This window comes from Heterocephalus glaber, unplaced genomic scaffold (genome assembly GCF_053883595.1).
Source record: "Heterocephalus glaber isolate CG9 unplaced genomic scaffold, H.glaber_assembly_v1.0 deba00001226, whole genome shotgun sequence".
Taxonomy (NCBI): domain Eukaryota; kingdom Metazoa; phylum Chordata; class Mammalia; order Rodentia; family Bathyergidae; genus Heterocephalus; species Heterocephalus glaber.
Window position 1 is genome coordinate 907,005 of NW_028258219.1, and position 26,205 is coordinate 933,209.

Sequence of the window (26,205 nt, forward strand, 5' to 3'; positions counted from 1 at the left end):
GTACTTTGATGCTGTTATTTTTCAATCATCTGTTTTATATTGTTCATATGACGGCTTGCCTTCCTAATTAAGAGTAGCTTTGAATTGGCAGTGTTTTATACAGCAATTTTCTGGTTCAGACTCTAATGACAACCATAATATACATGTTCTCACCTTATATTTGTGGAGTACTTTATCTTTTCTCAGTAATCTTACATCTGTCTTCTCATTTTGTGTTCACAATTTCTTTCACCATCAATCTTAGTTTCAAATATATTCACCATGTTAATGCAGGTTTCATCTTTCTATTGCAGTTACCTTAAGTTTGGGTTACTGACCCTGAGATACCAGATCCCAGGGCAGTTTATGTAGGAAGTGACCCACAAAACACTGGTAGGTAAAGTGAGACAGGGAGAGAAAGAAGTTCAGAGACAGCACGTTTAGAGCAGCTTACTGTTTAGGGCTATTGAGGCTCAATTTGACTCCTTTGTGTAAACTCCTGTGGATGGCTTTCACAATACAAAGACACAATGAGTCATTTGAGATAGAAGTTGGCAAAACCAGAAGTACTTATGATCAGGCCCTTTACAAGCAAAGTTGGCTAACCTGTGCTCTAGAGCATAAAACTGGGAGAAGCATCCATATTTTCAAGAGTTCTGAGAGTTTCCAGTGTGAAGAAATGTGCAAGAAGGAAAATATCCATAAACATTTCATTTTGAAAGAAGTAGGTTAGGGACAAAATAGTACTTCTATAAGAACAAATATTGATCGTTTGCACTAAAAAATGATCAAGACCAAGCAGACATTTGAGACAGTTATAACTCTACTATGGAATGTGTTGGAAACAGTTCTGGCTTGGGAAATAGTTATCATTCATTGTGCCAAACAACAACTAATTCAAGATTATGGTAGTAATTAGCCAAGACTATGTTCAACCTGGGAACAGGACAAGATAGTGGTTGCCAATAATGACTACAGAAAACTAAGGAAGCTTACCTGTCATTCCAGGAGAGGAGAAAACAAAAACAACAAAACTAAAATCTGTGAATGAAAGGGAACATGTAGTGTTCCCTTCCTGTGTCCTCAGGGTGATAAGGAAGACTGGAGAAGGAAAATCTACCTACTGCAGGTAGTTTTAGAAGGTATCTAAAAGTGATAGCTATTTTTGTTAAATTAATAGACTGGTTTGTAGAATTTAGTTTTACAGAAAAATTGAGTCAATAGTACAGGGTTCCCATAGATTTTCTTCTCCACAGTTTCCCTTAATATTAACATCTAGCATTAGTGTGGTACATTTGATACAGTTAAGGAACCAACCCTTTTATGTTTTATTAAGTAAAGACTATAGTTTACATTAAGGTTCAATCTGTGTTGTGTAATTCTATGAATTTTGACAAATGCATAATGTTATATATCCATCCTAATAGTATTGTATGGAATAATTTCTTTACACTGAAACTTCCCTGTTCTTCATATATTTACACCTCCCTTCCCATTTGCCCCCAAACATAATAACCTAATAACATGGTGACACCTGATACTTTCTAGTGCATACCTATATCTATATCTACATCTATATATGTGTCCTCTCACTGCAAGGAATTGAACACAGGTCCTCCAGCATGGTAGGCAGTGGTCTATCACTGAGCTCTAAGCTCACTCCCTAGCCCAAGTGCCTATAGTTTTGCCTTTTCCAGATGTCATACAGTTGGAGTAATACAGTAGGGAGGATTTTTAGGCCAAATACTTTCACTTAGGAATATGTACGGAAGGCTTCTCCATGCATCTTCCCCCCTTACTGGAAGTTGAATACAGGAAGCACTGAACTTCATTTTTAAACCTTTTCAGTTTTATTTTGAGATCTGATCTCACCAAGTTACCCAAGCTGGCCTCGAACATGTGATGTTCTTGCCGCATCCTTCTAAGTACCTGAAGTTAACAGCGTGTGCCACCACACCTGGCTTCTTTGCATGTATATTTCCTTTTGTTTTGTTGCTGATATTCAGTACTGGAGATTGAACCCAAGGCCTTGGACATGCTAGGCAAGCAGGCTACCACTACACTACATACAAGCCCCTCTTTTGATGTTGTTATTGCTTTTTGCATTGCTTCATGATAGTCCATTGTATGAATGTACTAAAGTTTGTTCATCCGCTCACTTATTGATATCATTTGGTTGTTTCTAATTTCTGGCGTTTTATTTCTCCTCTATGTTTTGTAGATTGTATCTTGCAGGGAATCGGTCCCTTTCATTTAAATGATCAAATTTGTGACCTAGTGTAGCTGACCCACCCCACCGGCCAAGTCAAGCCTTCTACTGGGACCTAGACCTGGTACTTTGTTCTTCTTGACCTGGGGGCAAGCAAGGATGAATGACAAAGAGACGTGAATCAGTTTAACTTTGGGCAGCCAGGGGGTTCTTGCCTCTTAGGAGCCCCAGCATCTGCCTCACCTTGGATTCATTCACCTAAACACTGGTACAAGCAATCAAAGTAGCACAAGGTTCATCTGCTTTCCAATATCCATTAGTACTTACTCTGGTAAACAACTTAATCTTAGGTGTTCTAGCTTTTCCCTGGAAACCACAATATGGAGTCACCCTGAGTGCAGCCTTTCTCCTTTGTGCTCAGAGAGGCCAGTTAGGCCTCACTTCTCTGGTCTCTGACAGCATGGAGTTGTTCATAATACTCTTAATTATCTTCTTAATTTTAATAAGCTCAGTATTGATGTCCTCTCTTGTTTGTGATATTAGTAATTGACCTCTTTCTCTCTTTGTCTTGATGAGCCTGGTTAGGATTTATCGATTTCATTGATCTTCAAAGAACCATATTCTGGTTTTAGCAATATTTAAAATTTTTTTTATTTTTCAATTGTATTGATTTATGTAATAATTTTTATTGTTTTTTTCTTTTGTTTGCATTCACTTTATTTATTTCTTTATTTGGGTACCAGGGATCGAACTAGGGGCCTTGCACTTGTGAGGCAGGTGGGGGAACCACTGAGCTAAATCCCTGGCCCTTGCATTCATTTTCTATTGCTCTCATTTGTGTAGCTTCCTAAAGGGGAAGCTTAGATTACTGTTTCTTTTTTGCTAACACTATGCTTTCAATGTTATCAGTTTTCCTCTATGCACTGGTTTTGCTGCCTTCAACATATTTTGATAATTTGTGTTCTCATCATTTACTTTAAAATATTTTAAAGTTTCTTGAGATGCTCCTGATAAATGTTATTTGGAAGTGTATTACAGTCTAAATATTTTGGGAATTTTCTAGCTATGTCTCTATTATTGATATCGAGCTTAATTTCATTGTAGTACAAGAACAAACTATGATTTGTTAACATCCTTCCTGTGGCCTAGAATGGGGTCTGTCTTAGTAAGTGTTCCCTGTGAGCTTCAAGAGAATGTGTTCTGCTTTGTTGAAGTATTTATGAAATGTCAGTTACCTCCAATGAATTGATGGTGGCCTTTCATTCAACTATGCACTTCCATTTTTTCTTTCAGCTGCATCTATCAATTACTGATTGAAGAGTGTTGAAGTTTCCAACTCTAATAAGGTATGTGTCTATTTCTTCTGGTAGCTCTAATGGTCTTTTTTCCCACCTATTTTGATCATCAGTTGTTCAGGTGCATATATGTTAAGATTTACTATGCTTTCTTGGAGAGCTGACTCCATTTATCATTATCTAGTACAATTCTTTATCCCTGATTCTTTCTTGAAGTCTGCTTTGTCTGAAATTGATATTGCTAGTTCAGACTTCATTGGGTTGTGTTTCCATGGTACATCATCCTTCTCTATCCTTCCACTTTCACTTATGTCCAATGGAATTATGTAGACTAGAAAAGCTATACTTGAATTTTTTTCAAAAGTATACTCTGACAGTCTTTACGTTTAAATTGGTATATTTAGGTAATTCAGATTAACAATAATCATTGATATAGTTCAGTTAATCTCTACCATGCTTGTGTTTTCTAGTCATGACAGTTTTATATTTCTTCAAAAATCTTCCCCATTTTTCTTTTGTTTCTCTGTTAATGTTTAAATTTTAAGTTCTTCTACTGGTACATTTCAGGTATACGATTCATTTCCATGTATCATTGGGTGTTTGTACCTGTACATGATGTATCTTGGTTCTTATTTTTTTCCCCCATTACCTGTGTGCCCTTCCCCCCCTCCACCCTTCCCTATTTACATAGACATCATTTCCATTTATGTTTTCTTTTCTCATAGTTTTTCCTTTCCCTCTTTATCTTTCCCGTTCCCCTCCCTTCACCCCTTCGTCTTTGGACCTTTTTTCCTATTTCAAATGATCCATTATTCATTTTAACCCTTGTTTACACTCTCAGTTTCTCACACTAGCGAAATGATTTGGTATTTACACATGTGTGTCCTCTTTGCTTCCCTTAAGAGCATGGCCTTGATATACATCCATTTAGCTATAACTGACTCTAGTTTTTCATTCTTTTTCATTCTTTATGGCTTTTATTAAAAACCCGCACATTTTCTTTATCCAGGTTCCAGTTGATGGTCACTTGGGCTGCCTCCAAGCTTTAGCTATTACAAACTGTGCCGCTATGAACATGGGGTCACATATATCACCGTGGTATGATTCTTTTAATTCTTTGGGGAAGGTCCCCAGCAGGGGAATAGCTGGGTCAAATGGGACCTCTAGCCCTAGTTCTTTGAGGTATCTCCATACTGATTTCCACAGTGGCTGCACCAGTCTACACTCCCACCAGCAATGGAGAAGGGTTCCTTTCTCCCCACAACCCTGCCAGCATTTGTGATTGGATGATTTCTTGATAGCAGCCATTCTTTGTGGTGTGAGGTGGAATCTCAGTGTTGTTTTCATCTGCATCTCTTGAATGATGAGTGATGTTGAACATTTTTTCATATATTGGTTTGCTGCTTTTACTTCTTTGAGAAATGTCTGTTCGCTTCAGGTGCCCATGTTTGAATTGGGTCTTTGAATCTGGGGGGTCAGATTCTTTTCAGTTCTTTATATATTCTAGAGAGCAGTCCTTCTGTCATTTTTCTTGCCTTGTTTCTTTAATGAATACATTTTCTCTCTTCACTTAGCATAGCAACTATACCTTTGAAAAATGTTTGTGTGGGGCAAGGATTTAGCTCAGTGGTTTTGCCGCCTGCTGCGCAAGTGCAAGGACCAGAGTTCAATCGCCAGTACCAAAAAGAAATATTAAATAAATAAAAATTTAAAAACAATGTTAGTGCTTGTCATAGAGTTTGCAATATATATTTACAGCTTATCTAAGACCAGCAAGTCTAACTTGTTCATTTCAAATAACAGTATACTGCTTCTCTGCGAACATAGGTACCTTAGAGTGGAGCATTCTCAATTCCCCAACGCTACTGCTCCCTATGCCAGTGGTGGCAAACCTATGGCACTTGTGCTGCAGCAGGCTGTCTGTATCACTGAAAGCTATAAAAGTTTCACCATCCCTGCCACTGTTGCTGTCACCGATTCCACTCATTCATAAATTATATGCACGCAATATAGTGTTGCTACTATTACTTTGAGCAGTTATCTAATCGATTAAGAATAAAATGTTCTATTTTACCTTTCTTTATTCCTCTCCAATGCCCTTTCTTTCTCCCTTCCCTTGTTACTGTCCACCTCTCCCCACCTCTTTCTCCCCCTCTCCTGTCTTTCTTCCTTCTACCTTCCTTAATTCCTTCTTTCCTTTCTGCTTCCTTGGTCTCTTTCTTGTCATATTTGATTTCTATCTCTAAAGAACTTATTGGAACATTTCTTGTCTAGCATATCTGTTGGCATTACATTTCTTCAGTTGTTATTTAAAAAAGACATTTTTCTTTATGTCAGAAATAAAGTTTGGCATACAAAGAATTTTAGCATTGTACAGATGGGTTATTTGTTTCAACACCTTACATATTTTCCTGCATTCTCTTCTTGCTTAAATGATTTCTGAGAACGCTGGTGTAATTCTGACCTTTGTCTTTCCGTAGGTGAGGTCTTATCTCCCTGCTTTTTACAAGATTTTCTTTGTTTTTGATTTTTACACATTGAATTTGATATGTGTACTTATAATTTTTTCTGTATTTACCTTGCTGATTGTTGTAAAGGTTCTTAAAACCGAGTTTTGGTGTGTGTCCTTCATTTTAGAAAATTCTGAGCTACTATGACTTCAGTTATTTTGTGTGTTCCTCTCTTCTTCTAGAGTTCCCATTATGGGCATGTTATACCTTTCGTAATTGTCCCACAATTCTTGAATGTTCTGGGTTTCTTTTTTTATTGTTTAGTTTTCTCTTTGTCTTTCAGCCTAGGGAGTTTCGATTGACTTATCATCCAGCTCACTGTTCTTTTCCCCAGTCATTTCTAGCCTGATCATCCTTCAAGGCATTCTTCATTTCTGCCACAATGTGTTTTTTGTATCTCCCATTTCCTTTTGATTCTTTGTTAGAGTTTCCATTTCTTTTTGATTATGTTACTGAACTGTTCTTTTTTATAGGTATTAATTTTAGGGTATAGTAGTTTTGCAAAAGGCTGGTTTTCATTGTGGGATTTTCCTACAGGCATATAACATATTTTGATCATATCCAGCCCCGAATTACCCTGCCTCACACCTACTTCTTCCTCTTCTTTATTCCCTTTCTCTGGTCAAGTAGTGTCCCTCCTGCTCTCATGTCCATTTTTAAAAAATGCAGGTACTTATTTTCTGAGTCTGGCTTATTTCACTTAATGTGACGGTCTTTATGTCCATCGGCCACTGGAGGGCAGCAAAGCCCTGCGCTGCGATCAGGCCCTGAGGTGGCCAGGGGCCCCAGCTCTGCCAGTATTGTATGAGGATGCGTAGCATAAAGAGAATACGTTCATTTATTCGTGCTTATTTCTACCACCTTATTCTGTCTTCCTCTCTCTCTTGCTTTCTCTAAGTAGGCTTGAAGCTTTTCGTTATTTCTTCGGAAGTAATTCACCTCACTGTTCCTTTTTCAGAGAGAGAAGGAGAGAGAGAGAGAGAGAGAGAGAGAGAGAGAGAGAGAGAGAGAGAGAGAGAGAGAGAGAGAGAGAGAGAGAGAGAGAAAGCGAGTATAGGTCTTGCTCAGTAGCCCAGATTGGTCCTCCTTCCTCAGTGTCCGAGATCTGAGATTGCTGGGAAGCGCCACCACGCCTGACTTTTCCTTTTCTCTTGCAGTTAGGAGTGATGTATCTGGTTTCTGGTTTTTCCCTAGTGACCGTAGAAATCACACCCTGAACTTTTGCTTGTTCGATTCAGGTCTTTAAATTTCTTGATGAACTTTTGTTTGGAAAAGTTTTAGCTTCCAGGAAAACTGAGAGAGTGCTGGCCTGGCACAGCTCAGAGCGAGGGCGGGGCCCTAGGCTCCCCAGAGGGCAGAGCATCTCCATCAAGCACTGGGGACTCCTCTGCATAGGAGGACCCTCCCCTTTCCCGGTTATCTGATGGTTTGTTCCTGGGGCCACAGTGACGCCCCGCTGGGATCCTTGCCCCGAGGGCTCCGCTGGGCGCCTGAGCTGAGCTCCAGAGTGGCACAGGCGGGTCTCAAGTGAGCTGTTCGCCGCCCTGGCGCTCTGCCTTCCTGTGGCCCGGGGCCTTCCGCCTCCTGGGACAGGCACTTCCTTCCTTGTCCCGAAGGCCGCTCTGGGATGCCCGGCTGCGCTGACAGGGACAGTGAATTCCGGGCCACTCTGGTCCCGGCTTCCCTGTGCCTGGACGGCTGAGCACTGTTATTGCTTTTCTCATTGCTTCATGATGTGCCACTCTATGACTGTACTGATGTTTGTTCATCCGCTCACTTATTGATATCCTTTGGTTGTTTCTAGTTTCTGGCGTTTTATTTCTCCTCTGTGTTTTGTAGATTGTATCTTGCAGGGAATCGGTCCCTTTCATTTAAATGATCAAATTTGTGACCTAGTGTAGCTGACCCACCCCACCGGCCAAGTCAAGCCTTCTACTGGGACCTAGACCTGGTACTTTGTTCTTCTTGACCTGGGGGCAAGCAAGGATGAATGACAAAGAGACGTGAATCAGTTTAACTTTGGGCAGCCAGGGGGTTCTTGCCTCTTAGGAGCCCCAGCATCTGCCTCACCTTGGATTCATTCACCTAAACACTGGTACAAGCAATCAAAGTAGCACAAGGTTCATCTGCTTTCCAATATCCACTAGTACATACTCCGGTAAACAACTTAATCTTAGGTGTGCTGGCTTTTCCCTGGAACCCGCAATATGGAGTCACCCTGAGTGCAGCCTTTCTCCTTTGTGCTCAGAGAGGCCAGTTAGGCCTGGCTTCTCTGGTCTCTGACAGCATGGAGTTGTTCAGAATACTCTTACTTATCTTCTTCATTTCAATGAGCTCAGTATCGATGTCCTCTCTTGTTTGTGATGTTAGTAATTGACCTCTTTCTCTCTTTGTCTTGATTAGCCTGGTTAGGATTTATCGATTTCATTGATCTTCAAAGAACCATATTCTGGTTTTAGCAATACTTAAATTTTTTTTTTTAGTTTTCAATTGTATTGATTTATGCAATAATTTTTATTGTTTTTTTTTTTCTTTTGTTTGCATTCATTGTATTTCTTTCTTTAGTTTGGTACCGGGGATCGAACTTGGGACCTTGCACTTGTGAGGCAGGTGGCGGAGCCACTGAGCTAAATCCCCGGCCCTTGCATTCATTTTATATTGCTCTCATTTGGGTAGCTTCCTAGAGGGGAAGCTTCGATTACTGTTTCTTTTTTGCTAACACTATGCTTTCAATGTTATCAGTTTTCCTCTATGCACTGGTTTTGCTGCCTTCAACACAGTTTGATAATTTGTGTGCTCATCATTTACTTTCAAATAGTTTAAAGGTTCTTGAGACTCTCCTGAAAGATGTTATTTGGAAGTGTGTTACAGTCTAAATATTTTGGGAATTTTCTAGCTATGTTTCTAGTCTTGGTATCGAGCTTAATTTCATGGTAGTACAAGAACAAACTATGATTTGTTAACATCCGTCCTGGGGCCTAGAATGGGGTCTGTCTTAGGAAATGTTCCCTGTGAGCTTCAAGAGAATTTGTTCTGCCTTGCTGAAGTATTTATTAAATGTCAGTTACCTCCAATGAATTGATGGTGGCCTTTCATTCTACTATGCACTTCCAGTTTTTCTTTCAGCTGCATCTATCTATCAATTACTGATTGAAGAGTGTTGAAGTTTCCAACTATAATAATGTATGTGTCTATTTCTTCTGGTAGCTCTAACGGTCTTTTTTCCCACCTATTTTGATCATCAGTTGTTCAGGTGCATATATGTTAAGATTTCCTATGCCTTCTTAGAGAGCTGACTCCATTTATCATTATCTAGTACAATTCTTTATCCCTGAATCTTTCTTGAAGTCTGCTTTGTCTGAAATTGATATTGCTGGTTCAGATTTCATTGGGTTGTGTTGCCATGGTATATCATCTTTCTCTAGCCTTCCACTTTTACTTATGTCAAATGGAATTATGTAGACTAGCAAAGCTATACTTGAATTGTTTTCAAAAGTATACTCTGACAGCCTTTCCGTTTCAATTGATATATTTAGGTAATTCATATTAAAAATAATCATTGATATAGTTCCGTTAATCTCTACCATGCTTGTGTTTTCTAGTCATGACAGTTTTGCATTTCTTTAAAAATCTCCCCTCGTTTTGCTTCTGTTTCTTTGTTAATTTTTAAATTTTAAGTTCTTTTATTGGTACATTTTAGGTATACAATTTATTTCCATTTATCATTGGGTGTTTGTACCTGTGCATGATGTATCTTGGTTCTTTTTTTTTTCTTCCCCATTACCTGTGTGTCCTTCAACCCCTCCGCCCTTCCCTATTTCCATAGACATCATTTCCATTTATTTTTTCTGTTCTCATAGTTTTTCCTTTCCCTCTTTATCTTTCCCGTTCCCCTCCCTTCCCCCCTTCGTCGTTGGACCTTTTTTCCCATTTCAAATGATCGATTATTCATTTTAAGCATTTTAACCCCTGTTTACACTCTCAGTTTCTCACACTAGTGAAACGATGTGGTATTTGCACATGTGTGTCTGTTCCTATTTATTTCACTTAAGAGCATGGCCTTGATATACATCCATTTAGCTATAAATGACTCTAGTTTTTCATTCTTTATGGCTGAGTAGTACTCCATTTGATTAAAAAAACCCCACCTTTTCTTTATCCAGGTTCCAGTGGATGGGCACTCGGGCTGCTTCCAAGCTTTAGCTATTACAGACTGCGCCGCTCTGAACATGGGGACACATGTTTCACTGTGGTATGAGTCTTTGAATTCTTTGGGGAAGATACCCAGCAGGGGACTATCTGGGTCAAATGGGACCTCTAGCCCTAGTTCTTTGAGGTATCTCCATACTGATTTCCACAGTGGTGGCACCGGTCTACGCTGCCACCCGCCATGGAGAAGGGTCCCTTTCTCCCCACACCCTGGCCGGCATTTGTGATTGGATGATTTCTTGATAGCTGCCATTCTTTGTGGTGTGAGGTGGAATCTCAGGGTTGTTTTCCTCTGCACCTCTTGAATGATGAGCGATGTTGAACATTTTTTCATATATTGGTTTGCTGCTTTTACTTCTTTGGGAAATGTCTGTTCCCTTCAGGTGCCCATGTTTGAATTGGGTCTTTGAATCTGGGGGGTCAGATTTTTTTCAGTTCTTTCTATATTCTAGAGAGTCGTCCGTCTGTCGTTTCTCTTGCCTTGTTTCTTTAATGAATACATTTTCTCTCTTCTCGTAGCATATCAATTATACCTTATAAAAATGTGAGTGTGGGACAAGGATTTAGCTCAGTGGTTTTGCCGCCTGCTGCGCAAGTGCAAGGACCAGAGTTCAATCCCCAGTACCAAAAGGAAAAATTAAATAAACAGAAATTTAAAAAAAAACCTTAGTGCTTGTCATAGAGTTTGCAATATATATTTACAGCTTATCTAAGACCACCAAGTCTAAGTTGTTCATTTCAAATAACAGTATACCGCTTCTCTGCTGACATAGGTACCTTAGAGCGGAGCATTCTCAATTCCCCCACGCTACTTACTACTCCCTATGCCAGTGGTGGCACACCAATGGGACTTGTCCTGCAGCAGGCTGTTTGTATCACTGAAAGCTATGAAAGTTTCACCATCCCTGCCACTGTTGCTGTCACCGATTCCACTCATTCATAAACTATATGCACCCAATACATTGTTGCTACTATTACTTTGAGCAGTTGTCTAATAGATTAAGAATCAAATGTTCTATTTTACCATTCTTTATTCCTCTCCAATGCCCTTTCTTTCTCCCTTCCCTTGTTACTGTCCACCTCTCCCCACCTCTTCCCCCCCCCCCTGTCTTTCTTCCTTCTACCTTCCTTAATTCCTTCTTTCCTTTCTGGTTTCTTGGTCTCTTTCTTGTCATATTTGATTTCTATCTCTAAAGAACTTATTGGAACATTTCTTGTCTAGCATATCTGTTGGCATTACATTTCTTCAGTCGTTATTTGGAAAAGACACTTTTCTTTATGTCAGAAAAAAAGTTTGGCGTACAAAGAATTTTAGCATTGTATGGATGGGTTATTTGTTTCAACACCTCACATATTTTCCTGCATTCTCTTCTTGCTTACATGATTTCTGAGAACGCTGGTCTAATTCTTACCTTTGTCTTTCCGTAGGTGATGTCTTATCTCCCTGCTTTTTAGAAGATTTTCTTTGTTTTTGATGTTTACCCATTGAATTTGATAGGTGTACTTATAATGTTTTCTGTATTTACCTTGCTTATTGCTGTAAAGGTTCTTGAACCTGAGATTTGGTGTGTGTCCTTCATTTTAGAAACTTCTGAGCTACTATGACTTCAGTTATTTTGTATGTTCCTCTCTTCTTCTACAGTTCCCATTATGGGCGTGTTATGCCTTTTGTAATTGTCCCACAATTCTTGAACGTCCTGGGTTTTTTTTTCTTCTTTTGTTTTCTCTTTGTCTTTCAGCCTAGGGAGTTTCGATTGACTTATCATCCAGCTCACTGTTCTTTTCCCCAGTCATTTTCTAACCTGATCATCCTTCAAGGCATTCTTCATTTCTGCCACAATGTTTTTTTGTATCTCCCGTTCCCTTTTGATTGTTTGTCAGAGGTTCTATTTCTTTTTGTTTATGTTACTGAACTGTTCTTTTTTATAGGTATTAATTTTAGGGTATAGTAGTTTTTAAAAAGGCTAGTTTTCATTGCGGGATTTTCATACAGGCCTATAACATATTTTGCTCATATGTAGCCCCCTATTACCCTGCCTCACACCTACTTCTTCCTCTTCTTTATTCCCTTTCTCTGGTCAAGTAGTGTCCCTCCTGCTTTCATGTCCGTTTTTAAAAAATCCATGTACCTATTTTCTGTGTCTGGCTTATTTCACTTAATGTGACGGTGTTTATGTCCATCGGCCACCAGAGGGCAGCAAAGCCCCGTGCTGAGATCAGGCCCTGAGGTTGTCAGGGGCCCCAGCTCTGCCAGGACTTTAAGAGGATGTGCAGCATAAAGAGAATATGTTCGTATATTCGTGCTTATTTCTACCACCTTATTCTCTCTTTCTCTCTCTCTTGCTTTCTCTAAGTAGGCTTGAAGCTTTTCCTTATTTCTTCGGAAGTAATTCACCTCACTGTTTCTTTTTCAGAGAGAGGAGAGAGAGAGAGAGAGAGAAAGAGACAAAGAGAATGTGTATATGATATGGTTTCTCTTATATAAGAAACCCAATATATAAATAAAGAGGAAAATAAAATAAAAATCAGAAAGATAGATCTTTTGCCAAAGGGAAAGGGCCCAAGAGATGAATGGAGGAGAAAAAGGATGAAGGGAAAGAATGGAAAATGAATGAAAATGTGTTATGTACATGTACCAACTCCCCACGAGTAATTCAATCATTATGTACTGCAATAATGTGGTAATAAAACTTAATAGAAATGAAAAATGACAGGATAGCAAATTGCAGTGTGTGGTCCTGTGTGGGGTCTTGAATCAGGCAGATAAACTGCCTTAAAAAAACCCCTCTATTGAAGTTCTCTTACAGCCTAGTTGAAATTGTATGACTCTACGCTTTGATGTCAAGGCATTTATTTGCGCCTCCTTCAGTACTACTTCCTGCACATGCGCACTCTTGGGTACCTGCGCCACAATGGGCGTGCGTCGTAAAAACATCCGGGTACTTCCCAACTTGCGCGCACTTTGCGACCGTTAGCAGTACCTTCCCGTGCGGCTGCAGCGCCGGACTGCGGACTGCGGCGGTGGAGTCTCAGTCCTGGGAGAGGTTTCTCAAACTGACGTATGTAAAAAATGTGATTGAGGCCCAGTCCTCCAGACCCCTCTGTACTGAACAAGCTTTGCGGTCTTTGCCTCCTCACGTTTCCGTTTGTTCCTTTGGTTCAGCTGTAGGTTGGAAGGGAGGGAAGGGGCCTGGCCCTCAGCAGCACCATAGTCAAGCTCTCTCCTGGTGGTACAGCTTTCCGCAGGTTCAGACTCAGAGCGGGGGAGGTTTTCCCCAAGACTATGTCCTAGCAGGCTTAGAAAAAGCAAGTAGAGCCACAGAGTAGACATCCAGTGTATGGGTTATTGGCATGTTTAAAAGATTCCAGAACAAACGGAAGTTTTTTTAAAGTTGAGGGAAAACATTAAATGGTCGGTTTGAAAAGACCTAGCCCTAGCCAAAGTAAAACTGACAAATCTATCCAGAACCAGGGTATAAGCAACCAATGTTTTAAATTTGGAAGGTAGGGGCCAGGGCTTAGCACAATGGCGCCGCACCTGCCTGGCAAGCGCAAGGTCCTGAGTTCAATTCTTGGTACCAAAAAAACAAAAAAATCAATGGTAAAAAATGTCAAAGGTTCTCGGAAAGAATACAAAAATTCAAAAGGAAAAATTATATAAGGCTTTGGTTGAGTGTCACAGGGTAGAGAACTCACAAGACTCTCACTGTGCATGTGTGTGTAATAGTGTGTAATATTTTTAAGGGGAAACCAATAACTATCAAGTCATGTATGAAAGCCTCAATTAATTATACAAGAGATAAGAAACTCCCTCCCTCTGATAAAATTAACTCATAGATGCACTACAAATATCTGAAAGATTAATAGAAATTTTTGAAGTAGCGGTGCATGGTAGAAGTCCTGATGGTGAGGATAACATTGAAATTAGGATGTAAGTCCAAACGACAATTTTAAATGTTTTAAAAGCACTACAAACATTAAAACCCAGCACTTTGCCATACTAATAAATGTCTGGAAGTGCACAGGCACCACTTTGAGTGCCTCTTGTAATGGTAGAGGCCAAAGGTAACTTACATTAATCTCATGATGTCTCAATAAATTGAGTATTAAAATATTTATATGTTTTTTTCTGAAGTATGTATACATTTTTTTGGTGGACTATAGGTGAAAACATCATGTTGTACACTTTAAATATGTATAATACAAACATGAATGTTTCTAAGAACTTTTACTTGTGATTGAAACATTTTAACTATATGAAAGACATTTAAAAATACACACGTATATGCAATTCCAGGATCTCAGTGACATAATTTCTCATTTGTTTGAAATCTTTTAATATTTTTATCCATATGAACATATTGCTAAGTTGATAAAACTATATTTTATGCACTTATACATTTTACAGATTTTGTAACAATAATTTGGAACTATGCCTCCTTTTTCACTTTTTTGTAGAATTTTTAAGAGCTGTGCTACATCCACTGTATTTGTATATTACATGTTTATTTATTCATTTTCTTATTACTAGATGCCAGTGCTATTTTTTGAAATTATAAATAACTCTGCTCTATGCTGCACAGAGGGGTGCCTATAATCCTAGAATCAAGAGGCTGAGACAGGAGGATTTTGGAGAGTGCAGCGCCAGTCTGAGTGACATAGTATGTATAAGGCCATTTTAGATTACATCACAAGATCCTATCTCAAAAAACAAAGCAAAGAGGGCCAGGGATTTAGCTCAGTGGTTTTGCCACCTGCTGTGCAAGCACAAGGACCCGAGTTCGATCACCGGTACCAAAAAAAAAAAAAAAAAAGCAAAGAAACAAAAGCTAAGTCTGCTTTGAGTATATTTTTGTATATGGATTTTTCCCCTTTAAAATTTTCATACTTCTTTTATTCCAAGTTATACATATTCTTTTATTGTGTATCAAGTAATATTTTAGTATATTTGGTTTTTCCTTTTTAAACATTATTGAATTGATATCAAATTTTAAAGTTGAAACTTAGAATTGGAGAAATAGAGCAATCCTAAATATAAATTTGGAATAGGGGGTTTACTAAGTCAAACAAGTTTATGATACTTGATAAGTATATTCAAAATGTCTCCTCAAAATGTTTTGCCAGTAACATCAGCATGTGTGTGCACTGCAGTTTTTCTATAGCTTTTCCAGCATATGTATTTTCCTGATTTTTAATAGTTTTAATAGATGTCAATTATTTCCTTATTATTATTTGACTTAATTTAACTAGTTTACTCTGTATGTGAAAAAGCTATGGATGTAAAGAGAACAAAAGACAAAATTTGAAGTCATTTAAAAAATCAGATACAAACACTTTGATGTTTAGTCGGTAACTTTGTGGAGAAAATGTCAGAGTTCTTGGCTCTTATCTTTCCATATGTTACATCTGTTCCTCTGCCACATGCAAAACTGGAAGAATTGTGGACAACTGCTTTATAAAATCCAAGAAACTTTAGCTAGATGAACCAATAAGAATCATCTGGTTAGGGACCAGGGATTTAGCTCAGTGGTTCCACTGCCTGCCTTGCAAACACAAGGTCCCAAGTTTGATCTCCAGTACCAAAAAAAAAAAAAAAAGAATCATCTGGTTAAACCATTCATTTTAATAAGATTAAATAAAAACCCATTGAGATGCAAATTTTTCAAGATTTTTCAATTAGTAGGTGTCAGGGTACAATTTAAGACCAAGGTTCCAGGCCTTTCTATGAGACATGCTGCCTTTCTGATGCAAATTCCATCTGGGGGCTAATCATGTACCCACAGTTGTCCTTGACATTTAGGGTGAGAAGTGTAAAATTTAGACTTAGCATACTAATTCTTACTAAATAAAATAAGAGAGTGAACTTCTGTGGTCTTGGACTTATGAGTATAAAGCCAAACCTATATCTGAATAGGTGGCACAAAATGAGAAGCACATTTCATCAACCGTCTCTAATAGGCTTATGCAAAGAATTCTGCAGAAGGTGTCTTAAGCATAGTAATTCCAGTGGCAGGTGATTAAATCCTCTGGAAGACTGGATCATCATGATCTTGATTTTTTTCTTACTGTTGATTGTCTTCTTACATATTACATATGAGTTTGTTCACCATTTCTAGACCAAATGAGGAACTGAATTTTACAACTGAAGAAAAGCACACTTTTATCCTATCACCTTTATCATTGCATTTTCAATCTTTCTTATTTATAAAATGTTCCCACAACCAGTAACACGAGTCTCAGACTTTAATAATCTTTGACAGCAAAAGTCATACTTCAGATTCGAGCCCAGCTTCCACGGTGTAAGCTCAAATCAGCAAAACTGCAGAAAACTGTCCTTCCTCAAATTATTTCCCTGTTTCTGATGTCCCCAGGTTAGTGCCTAATGAATATTCAGGCCCAGTCACTTTTGACCCCTGCCTTTTTGTCTTTCTTCTGGACAGTAATGCTGCTGGATATCACTGTCTTCCCCTGATGACCACTGATGAGTCATCCTCCTATTATGGTCTCCAAACAAGGTCATTCCTTCTCCAAATTCCTCATGTCTAAAATGTGCTAAAATCATCCACTTTATCTTGAAAATCAAGGAAAAGAAACTTAAAACAGAATAATTTACAACAGCCAGGAGAATTAGATAGGTTTAGAACTGACACATCCAAACTGAAACTATGAAACCCTGCCTCATTCCCACATCCATCCTATGGTAGGGAGGCAGATCAGGGAGGCAAGAGACAGGCGACTCTGGGTACCTCCCTACTTTGGGACTGAGGTCCAATTTTTCCCACCTTAGAGAAGGAAGTTCTCCAAACTGTCTCAACCTGGGCCTGGCATTGTTTTACTGCCCTGGAATGTGTTCTTCCCATGATGACTGACAAAAGAAACATCCATTCTCTTGGGGGTAGTGGAAATCCTGTATTTGCTTCACAGCTCACACAAGATAATCACAATAGTAGGTTGTATATATTCTGAAGTTTGGGCTATACATTCTTAAATTTATGCCTTTACAGGAAAAGAAGTCCTACTCCCTATTGGGTTATCTTGTTCTTTGGGAGCTGTTTTACAACTTTGTAAATGATTGATAATAGATAGAAATGCAAAGCATTTGTTGTTTATAAACACCAAATTATTTCCTGTCTGGCAGAGGAGAGAAGCTCAGTCTCTCTCTCCTATGATGGAAAAGCCAGTCTTGTCTCAATTTGCACATTCATTTCACTGTTCTTCCCCTATACATTGGACCCTCAAGATACGACTGGCCTGACATACGAACAACTTGGGTTAATTAGGTTAATGGACCTAAGTCTGCCTTTTGTTATCTATAGTGTGTACCCAGGGAAAAATTCAGATCTCGGCTGTATTGATTTACAACCAACTTGAGTTACAACCAGTCCTTGGAAACCGATTGAGTTTGTAAATCAAGAGTCCACTGTATTTGTGTCTATTCTTTGTTTTTTTTTGGTTTTTTTGGTACCAGGGATCGAACTTGAGTCCTTGCGCTTGTGCAGCAGGCAGCAAAACCACTGAGCTAAATCCCTGGCCCTTGTGTCTATTCTTTGGATTCTCTTTTAAACTGGTTAATCCCTTAACATTTTTCAAATTAATGAGCAGAGTAAAATCTTTTAAAAATGTTTATTTTTGTATAGGAGAATCATGATTTTATCACTTAAAAATTATCTTTTAACACCATGTAGGAGATCCTAAAATATGGTTACTCTTTGCTATCTTTAATCTAGTTATATAAATCTCATTATATTTTCCTATCAATATGAAGAATCCAAAGGACCCAACTTGTGGGTATTCTCTCCTCGCATAACACACACACACAGTACACATGCCCATAAACACAACCCCCCAAAATAAGCAATAATGGTTATCCATAAAACAGTTGAAAATCCATGTGTAAGAAGCAAACATTCTCTAGTGCATGGAAGACACAGTTCTGTTGATCCATTAGGCAGAATGTGTACTATCTCAGCTTGGATGGTCTATTTGGGTTACTTCCCCATTTTCAGGAGTTCTTCAGGAATGTAGAATAGATGGTTTCTATTTATACCACGGATTTTTCTCGGCACTGTTAACATTTTGGACCAGACGCTTCTTCGATGTGGGAGCAGTCCTGTGCACTGTGGGAAGCTTAGCAGCTTCGCTGGCCTCTACCCATTAGATGGCAGTGTCATATCCCCCAAATGGCTCCAGACACTGCCCTGGTCAAAATGGCTCCACTTGAGAATCCCTGATGTATTTTGTGAAAGGACACACAAAGTAACTTATCCTATAGAAGAGGAAGGATCTCTCCAAAGACATGTGTATACTCAATTAACATATATCAGCATGGATGGGTCTCAGTGGTAATGTTGTGTGATCACAGCAAGATACGGAATGATTTGAACACCATGACCATATTGATGTAAATTTTAAAATCACAAAACTTACAGTGTATATTGCTTATAGGGCCATGGATGTGGGGTGAAAATCATAAAACTATGAACATGAATAGCCACCAATTTAATGAATTTCACTGTGCTTGGGAAAACAGGAAGGAAATTAGGATAGGTTATGTTGAAATGAAGAGTCAACTCTTTCTATAATGTTTTTCTCACTTTCAAAATAGGTCAAAAACACTACTGCAAATGTTACCTTCTTTTATCCGGCCAAGTTATATATAGACATTGTTATTCTACAAACTTTATTTGACAGAAAAATCTATAAAAAGCTATGAAACATGCAGCTTAAATTTTCTATAGTACTTTGATGCTGTTATTTTTCAATCATCTGTTTTATATTGTTCATATGACGGCTTGCCTTCCTAATTAAGAGTAGCTTTGAATTGGCAGTGTTTTATACAGCAATTTTCTGGTTCAGACTCTAATGACAACCATAATATAAATGTTCTCACCTTATATGTGTGGAGTGCTTTATCTTTTCTCAGTACTCTTACAACTGTCTTCTCATTTTGTGTTCACAATTTCTTTCACCATCAATCTTAGTTTCAAATCTATTCACCATGTTAATGCATGTTTCATCTTTCTATTGCAGTTGCCTTAAGTTTGGGTTATGTGTGGGACTGTGTGATTCAAAAGTTAATTACTCCCCTAGGTTCTGTTGTAAATTTGATGGTTAGAGTGTGTTTGCCTCGGGACAATGGACAATCAGTAATAGGGCGAGATTACTCAGCCATCTGTTTGCCCTAAATCCAAATGTCCCAGGGCCCAGTATCTATATGACAATCTGTAAACAGGGTGGTCGTAACTGTCAGTCAAGATGTCTGCTGACCATCAACATGTGACAGTGAGCCACTAACTTTTGTTCTTTTTTTTTCTGTGAATCCACATGTTAACCCCCCCCTTAACCCCCTGTAAAACAACCTCGGACTCTGAGCCAGGTGCCTCTCTAAGCTATTTTGCTTTGGGAGTGCCATCTGGCCAGACTAATAAAGGTCTGTTTCCCAACTTGGTTGGTGTGTTCCTTCCCGGGTGATCTTCGCTGTAGCCAGCTCCTTGGAGCGTTTGGTAAGACTCTTGGTCTTACGTTCTGAAGGCACCGCTGGGATTCCTGGATGTGCTCCACTTCAGCTCCTTGGAGCATTTGGTAAGGCCCTTGGCCTTGCATTCTGGAGGCACCGCTGGGATCCCTGGGTGTGCTTCACTATAGTCAGCTCCTCGGAGCGTTTGGGTAAGGCCCTCGGTCTTACAACTGACCCTGAGATACCAGATCCCAGGGCAGTTTACGTAGGAAGTGACCCACAAAACACTGGTAGGTAAAGTGAGACAGGGAGACAAAGAAGTTAAGAGGCAGCACGTTTAGTGCAGCTTACTGTTTAGGGCTATTGAGGCTCAATTTGACTCCTTTGTGTAAACTCCTATGGATGGCTTTCACAATAGAAAGACACAGTGAGTCATTTGAGATAGAAGTTGGCAAAACCAGAAGTACTTATGATCAGGCCCTTTACAAGCAAAGTTGGCTAACCTGTGCTCTAGAGCATAAAACTGGGAGAAGCATCCATATTTTCAAGAGTTCTGAGAGTTTCCAGTGTGAAGAAATGTGCAAGAAGGAAAATATCCATAAACATTTCATTTTGAAAGAAGTAGGTTAGGGACAAAATAGTACTTCTATAAGAACAAATATTGATTGTTTGGCCTAAAAAGTGATCAAGATCCAAGAAGACACTTGAGACAGTTATAACTCTACTATGGAATGAGTTGGAAACAGTTCAGGCTTGGGAAATAGTGATCATTCATTGTGCCAAACAACAACTAATTCAAGATTATGGTAGTAATTAGCCAAGACTATGTTCAGGCTGGAAACAGGAAAAGATAGGGGTTGCCAATAATGACTGCAGAAAACTAAGGAAGCTTACCTGTCATTCCAGGAGAGGAGAAAACAAAAACAACAAAACTAAAATCCGTGAATGAAAGGGAACATGTAGTGTTCACTTCCTGTGTCCTCAGGGTGATAAGGAAGACTGAAGAATGAAAATCTACCTACTGCAGGTAGGTTTAGAAGGTATCTAAAAGAGATAGCTATTTTTGTTAAATAGACTGGCTGCCTGGGGGCAAGCAAGGACACATGACAAAGAGATGTGACTCAGTTTAACTTTGGGCAGCCAGGGGGTTCTTGCCTCTTAGGAGCCCCAGCATCTGCCTCATCTTGGATTCATTCACCTAAACACTGGTACAAGCAAAGTAGCACAAGGTTCATCTGCTTTCCAATATCCACTAGTACATACGCCGGTAAACAACTTAATCTTAGGTGTGCTGGCTTTTCCCTGGAACCCGCAATATGGAGTCACCCTGAGTGCAGCCTTTCTCCTTTGTGCTCAGAGAGGCCAGTTAGGCCTGGCTTCTCTGGTCTCTGACAGCATAGAGTTGTTCAGGATACTGTTAATTATCTTCATTTCAACGAGCTCAGTATTGATGTCCTCTCTTGTTTGTGATATTAGTAATTGACCTCTTTCTCTCTTTGTCTTGATGAGCCTGTTTAGGATTTATTGATTTCATTGATCTTCAAAGAACCATATTCTGCTTTTAGCAATATTTAAAATTTTTTTTATTTTTCCGTTGTATTGATTTATGCACTAATTTTTATTGTTTTTTTTTCTTTTGTTTGCATTTGTTTTATTTATTTCTTTATTTGGGTACTGGGGATCGAACCTTGGGACCTTGCACTTGTGAGGCAGGTGGCAGAACCACTGAGCTCGATCCCCGGCCCTTGCATTCATTTTATATTGCTCTCAATTGTGTAGCTTCCTACAGTGGAAGCTTAGATTACTGTTTCTTTTTTGCTAACACTATGCTTTCAATGTTATCAATTTTCCTCTATGCGCTGGTTTTGCTGCCTTCAACATATTTTGATACTTTGTGTTCTCATCATTTACTTTAAAATATTTTAAAGTTTCTTGAGACGCTCCTGATAAATGTTATTTGGAAGTGTGTTACAGTCTAAATATTTTGGGAATTTTCTAGCTATGTCTCTATTATTGATATCGAGCTTAATTTCATTGTAGTACAAGAACAAACTACGACTTGTTAACATCCGTCCTGTGGCCTAGAATGGGGTCTGTCTTAGGAAATGTTCCCTGTGAGCTTCAAGAGAATGTGTTCTGCTTTGTTGGATGAAGTATTTAGGAAATGTCAGTTACATCCGATGAATTGATGGTGGCCTTTCATTCAACTGTGCACTTCATTTTTTCTTTCAGCTGCATCTATCAATTACTGATTGAAGAGTGTTGAAGTTTCCAACTATAATAAGGTATGTGTCTATTTCTTCTGGTAGCTCTAATGGTCTTCCCCCCGCCCCCCCCATATTTTGAGAATCAGTTGTTCAGGTGCATATATGTTAAGATTTACTATGCTTTCTTGGAGAGCTGACTCCATTTATCCTTATCTAGTACAATTCTTTATCTCTGATTCTTTCTTGAAGTCTGCTTTGTCTGAAATTGATATTGCTAGTTCAGATTTCATTGGGTTGTGTTGCCATGGTATATCATCCTTCTCCATCCTTCCACTTTCACTTATGTCAAATGGAATTACGTAGACTAGAAAAGCTATACTTGAATTGTTTTCAAAAGTATACTCTGACTGTCTTTACGTTTAAATTGGTATATTTAGGTAATTCAGATTAACAATAATCATTGATATAGTTCAGTTAATCTCTACTGTGCTTGTGTTTTCTAGTCATGACAGTTTTTCATTTCTTTAAAAATCTTCCCTCGTTTTTCTGTTTCTTTGTTAATGTTTCAATTTTAAGTTCTTTTATTGGTACATTTCAGGTATAGGATTCATTTCCATTTATCATTGGGTGTTTGTACCTGTACATGATGTATCTTGGTTCTTATATTTGTCCCCCATTACCTGTGTGCCCTGCACCCCCTCCACCCTTCCCTATTTACATAGACATCATTTCCATTTATGTTTTCTTTTCTCGTAGTTTTTCCTTTCCCTCTTTTCCTTTCCCCTTCCCCTCCCTTCACCCCTTCATCTTTGGACCTTTTTTCCTCTTTCAAATGATCAATTATTCATTTTAATCATTTTAACCCTTGTTTACACTATCAGTTTCTCACACTAGTGAAACTATTCGGTATTTACAAATGTGTGTCCTATTTATTTCACTTAAGAGTATGGCCTTGATATGCATCCATATAGCTATCAATGACTCTAGTTTTTCATTCTTTATGGCTGAGTAGTACTCCACTTTATTAAAAAAAACCCACCTTTTCTTTATCCAGGTTCCAGTTGATGGGCACTTGGGCTGCTTCCAAGCTTTCGCTATTACAAACTGTGCCGCTATGAACATGGGGTCACATATATCACTGTGGTATGATTCTTTTAACTCTTTGGGGAAGGTCCCCAGCAGGGGAATAGCTGGGTCAAATGGGACCTCTAGCCCTAGTTCTTTGGGGTATCTCCATACTGATTTCCACAGTGGTTGCACCAGTCTGCACTCCCACCAGCAATGGGGAAGGGTTCCTTTCTCCCCACACCCCTGCCAGCATTTGTGATTGGATGATTTCATGATAGCAGCCATTCTTTGTGGTGTGAGGTGGAATCTCAGTGTTGTTTTCATCTGCATCTCTTGAATGATGTGTGATGTTGAACATTTTTTCATATATTTATTTGCTGTTTTTACTTCTTTGAGAAATGTCTGTTCCCTTCAGGTGCCCATGTTTGAATTGGGTCTTTGAATCTGGGGGGTCAGAGTTTTTTCATTTCTTTATATATTCTAGAGAGTCGTCCGTCTGTCATTTTTCTTGCCTTGTTTCTTTAATGAATACATTTTCTCTCTTCACTTAGCATAGCAATTATACCTTTTAAAAATGTGAGTGTGGGCCAAGGATTTAGCTCAGTGGTTTTGCCGCCTGTTGCACAAATGCAAGGACGAGAGCTCAATCCCCAATACCAAAAAGGAAAATTAAATAAATAAAAATTTTTAAAAAAATGTTAGTGCTTGTCATAGAGTTTGCAATATATATTTACAGCTTATCTAAGACCACCAAGTCTAAGTTGTTAGTTTCAAATAACACTATACTGCGTCTCTGCTGACATAGGTACCTTATAGCAGAGCATTCTCAATTCCCCCATGCTACTACTCCCTATGCCAGTGGTGGCAAGCCCATGGCACTTGTGCTGCAGCAGGATGTTTGTATCATTGAAAGCTCTAAAACTTTTACCATCCCTGCCTCTGTTGCTGTCATTTGTTCCACTCATTCAGAAATTATATGCACCCAATATATTGTTGCTACTGTTGTGCCCAGATCACGAAGTCCCAAAGACCACCAGGAAGCCTTTTCCGATGCAAGCACATGAGGGTCGTTTCTTCAAGCTTGAGCAGGGACTCTCAACTGTCACCGAAGCAGTGGGTCAAGATTGAGAGCCCCGCATTTCAAATTAGCGGGGTTTTTACTAAAGTTACAGCAAGGTTTTGGGGATTTTCCATTTAGCAATCACATGTTTGGTTGGCATTTCACAAGTATGAAGTGTATACTTCTGATTGGCTAGGCCCATTGGGTGTTGAGGGGTGATTATGTATAGGTTTTAGGAGGGAAAAGAGGGACAAAGGTTAGTGGCTGACTGTCAAGTACTGGCAGTCAGTAGACACAATGGCTAATGGCCACGACCATTATGTACTGATGGTCGGCACATTGACAGATTGTTTTACAAATAGGGGGCCCAGAACATTTATTTCCTGGGCAAACAGATGGTCGAGCAATTAACTTAAGAACTTTGCTTTGTTACAGAGTGTGTCTTTTGTCCCAGAGCAAGCACATTTCAACCATTAATAATAGAGGCTAGGGGAATAGTGGCTTTTAGCAAAATGGAGTCGCTTTGTTCTCCCAGCTACTATTACTTTGAGCAGTTGTCTAATAGATTAAGAATAAAATGTTCTATTTTACCTTTCTTTATTCCTCTCCAATGCCCTTTCTTTCCTTCCCTTGTTACTCTCCTCCTCTCCCCATTTTTTTCCTCCCTCTCTTACAGGTACAGTTTTATTATGAAGGAAACACAGAAGAAAATTTCTGGAAGGGACGGGATTCAGTGCTCTTGTATCCTTTCTATGGAATCTGGATGTAGCATTGTCTGTGCACCTCAGTGTGTTCATGATTTGGGATGCTCCACTTGGTGTCCAGAGTTTTTGTATGGGCTGTCATGACACAGGCATGACTGTGTAAACCACTGGGCATGTGACTGAGTTCAATCTTCAGTGCTTTCTCCTTCATGGAGGTCAGATTGGCCCAGGATTCCAGCCTTCTAATCATGAGTTTGGTTTCTCTAGTGACCAGCCCTGATCCTGAAGCTAATTAGGCATCTACCATGAGTCATTTCATTAAGATCAACATTAACACAAGCATGCCCATAACTGAGGAAGTTCCAAGGGATTTTGAAATTCTTTGCCCGGAATGGGATCAAAGACCAAATAAATTTTTTAGTATACCATAAAACCTTTAATATATCAATCACAGTTGTTGTAAGCTTCTTACCTGACAATTTCAAAATCTGTGTTATATCTGAATCCAGTACTGATGCTCATTCTGTTTTTTCAGATCGCATTTTCTTCTTGCCTTTAGTATACCCAAAATTTTGTTGTTGGGCACTGAGGCAGTCAGGCTATCAGTATAAAGATGATATTAGTCTGGCCAGGACCTGGGTGTTTCCTGTTTAAGGTTTATTATAACTGTGCACCAAAGATTCCATTTTTCTCTAATTTCCCATTGTTTGCCACTTCCATGCTGTCTCCAAGTCTCCTAAGAACCTCTTCTTAAATAGAATGTCTCTCTTAGGTGTCTCATTTGTAACCCACTGTTTTTATATAGGAGCTCTGTCAGTGTAGGGATAAGATTTTGAGGAAGGGAAGCATTCCACCTTAAAATTATATATCAGTTTTTTAATGGACTTGAGTTCCCGAGTTGTAGCCATCAGTAACTTTTCTCAACTTTTTTTCCCTATTATGCAAGACAGAAAATCTAGAATGACTAACAATGTCTAGTTGCTCTTCCTCATCCTCAGATAAGGCTGTAGCAAAGTAGCTTCCCTTGAGCACAATCTCATTAGAGAAAGTAGAACTGTTTGGGCTTATTTCAAAGTGGTTACTTCTGTTCTTCACTGCTCACAGAAGAGAAGATTGTCTCTCATATTTTACTCACCCCTGGTGGGTCTTCTGAAGGCCAAACCCACACCAGTATAGGAGGCCCCCTAAAACTGGGTACCGTGGATTTTAACTCTGGAGTTAGTCTGCAGTCAGCTTTCAGCAGTTCATCAGTTGCTGTTTATTTGTTCCTACCAGTTTCTATCTCCATATGTCTCTGGTCCCGGTAAACTGTGATTCCCTATATTTGCATGTCTGTCTGGTTTTTGCTGTGGCAGTTTGTGATGTGACCTCAGTGCTCTTGCAGATGTAATTAAAGTTGCTGATTTTTAGTTTGTTCATCTGTTTTCCTATAGTCAGAACAGGAAAGATAATTTCAGAGCTCTTTGTGTGTCAGAGCTAATCAGGAGGCATGACCAGTATGCAACTA

General features: G+C 39.1%; 1 long non-coding RNA gene across 1 annotated transcript; it reads left to right on the forward strand.

The window, feature by feature from the left end:
- Window positions 1–993: 993 nt before the first annotated feature.
- LOC147828213 (uncharacterized) lies at window positions 994–25,140 on the forward strand. The gene is made up of 5 exons (XR_015451170.1): window positions 994–1,108; window positions 14,786–14,863; window positions 20,566–20,686; window positions 21,892–21,944; window positions 22,921–25,140. It is a non-coding gene; the product is annotated as an uncharacterized LOC147828213 (long non-coding RNA).
- Window positions 25,141–26,205: the final 1,065 nt, after the last annotated feature.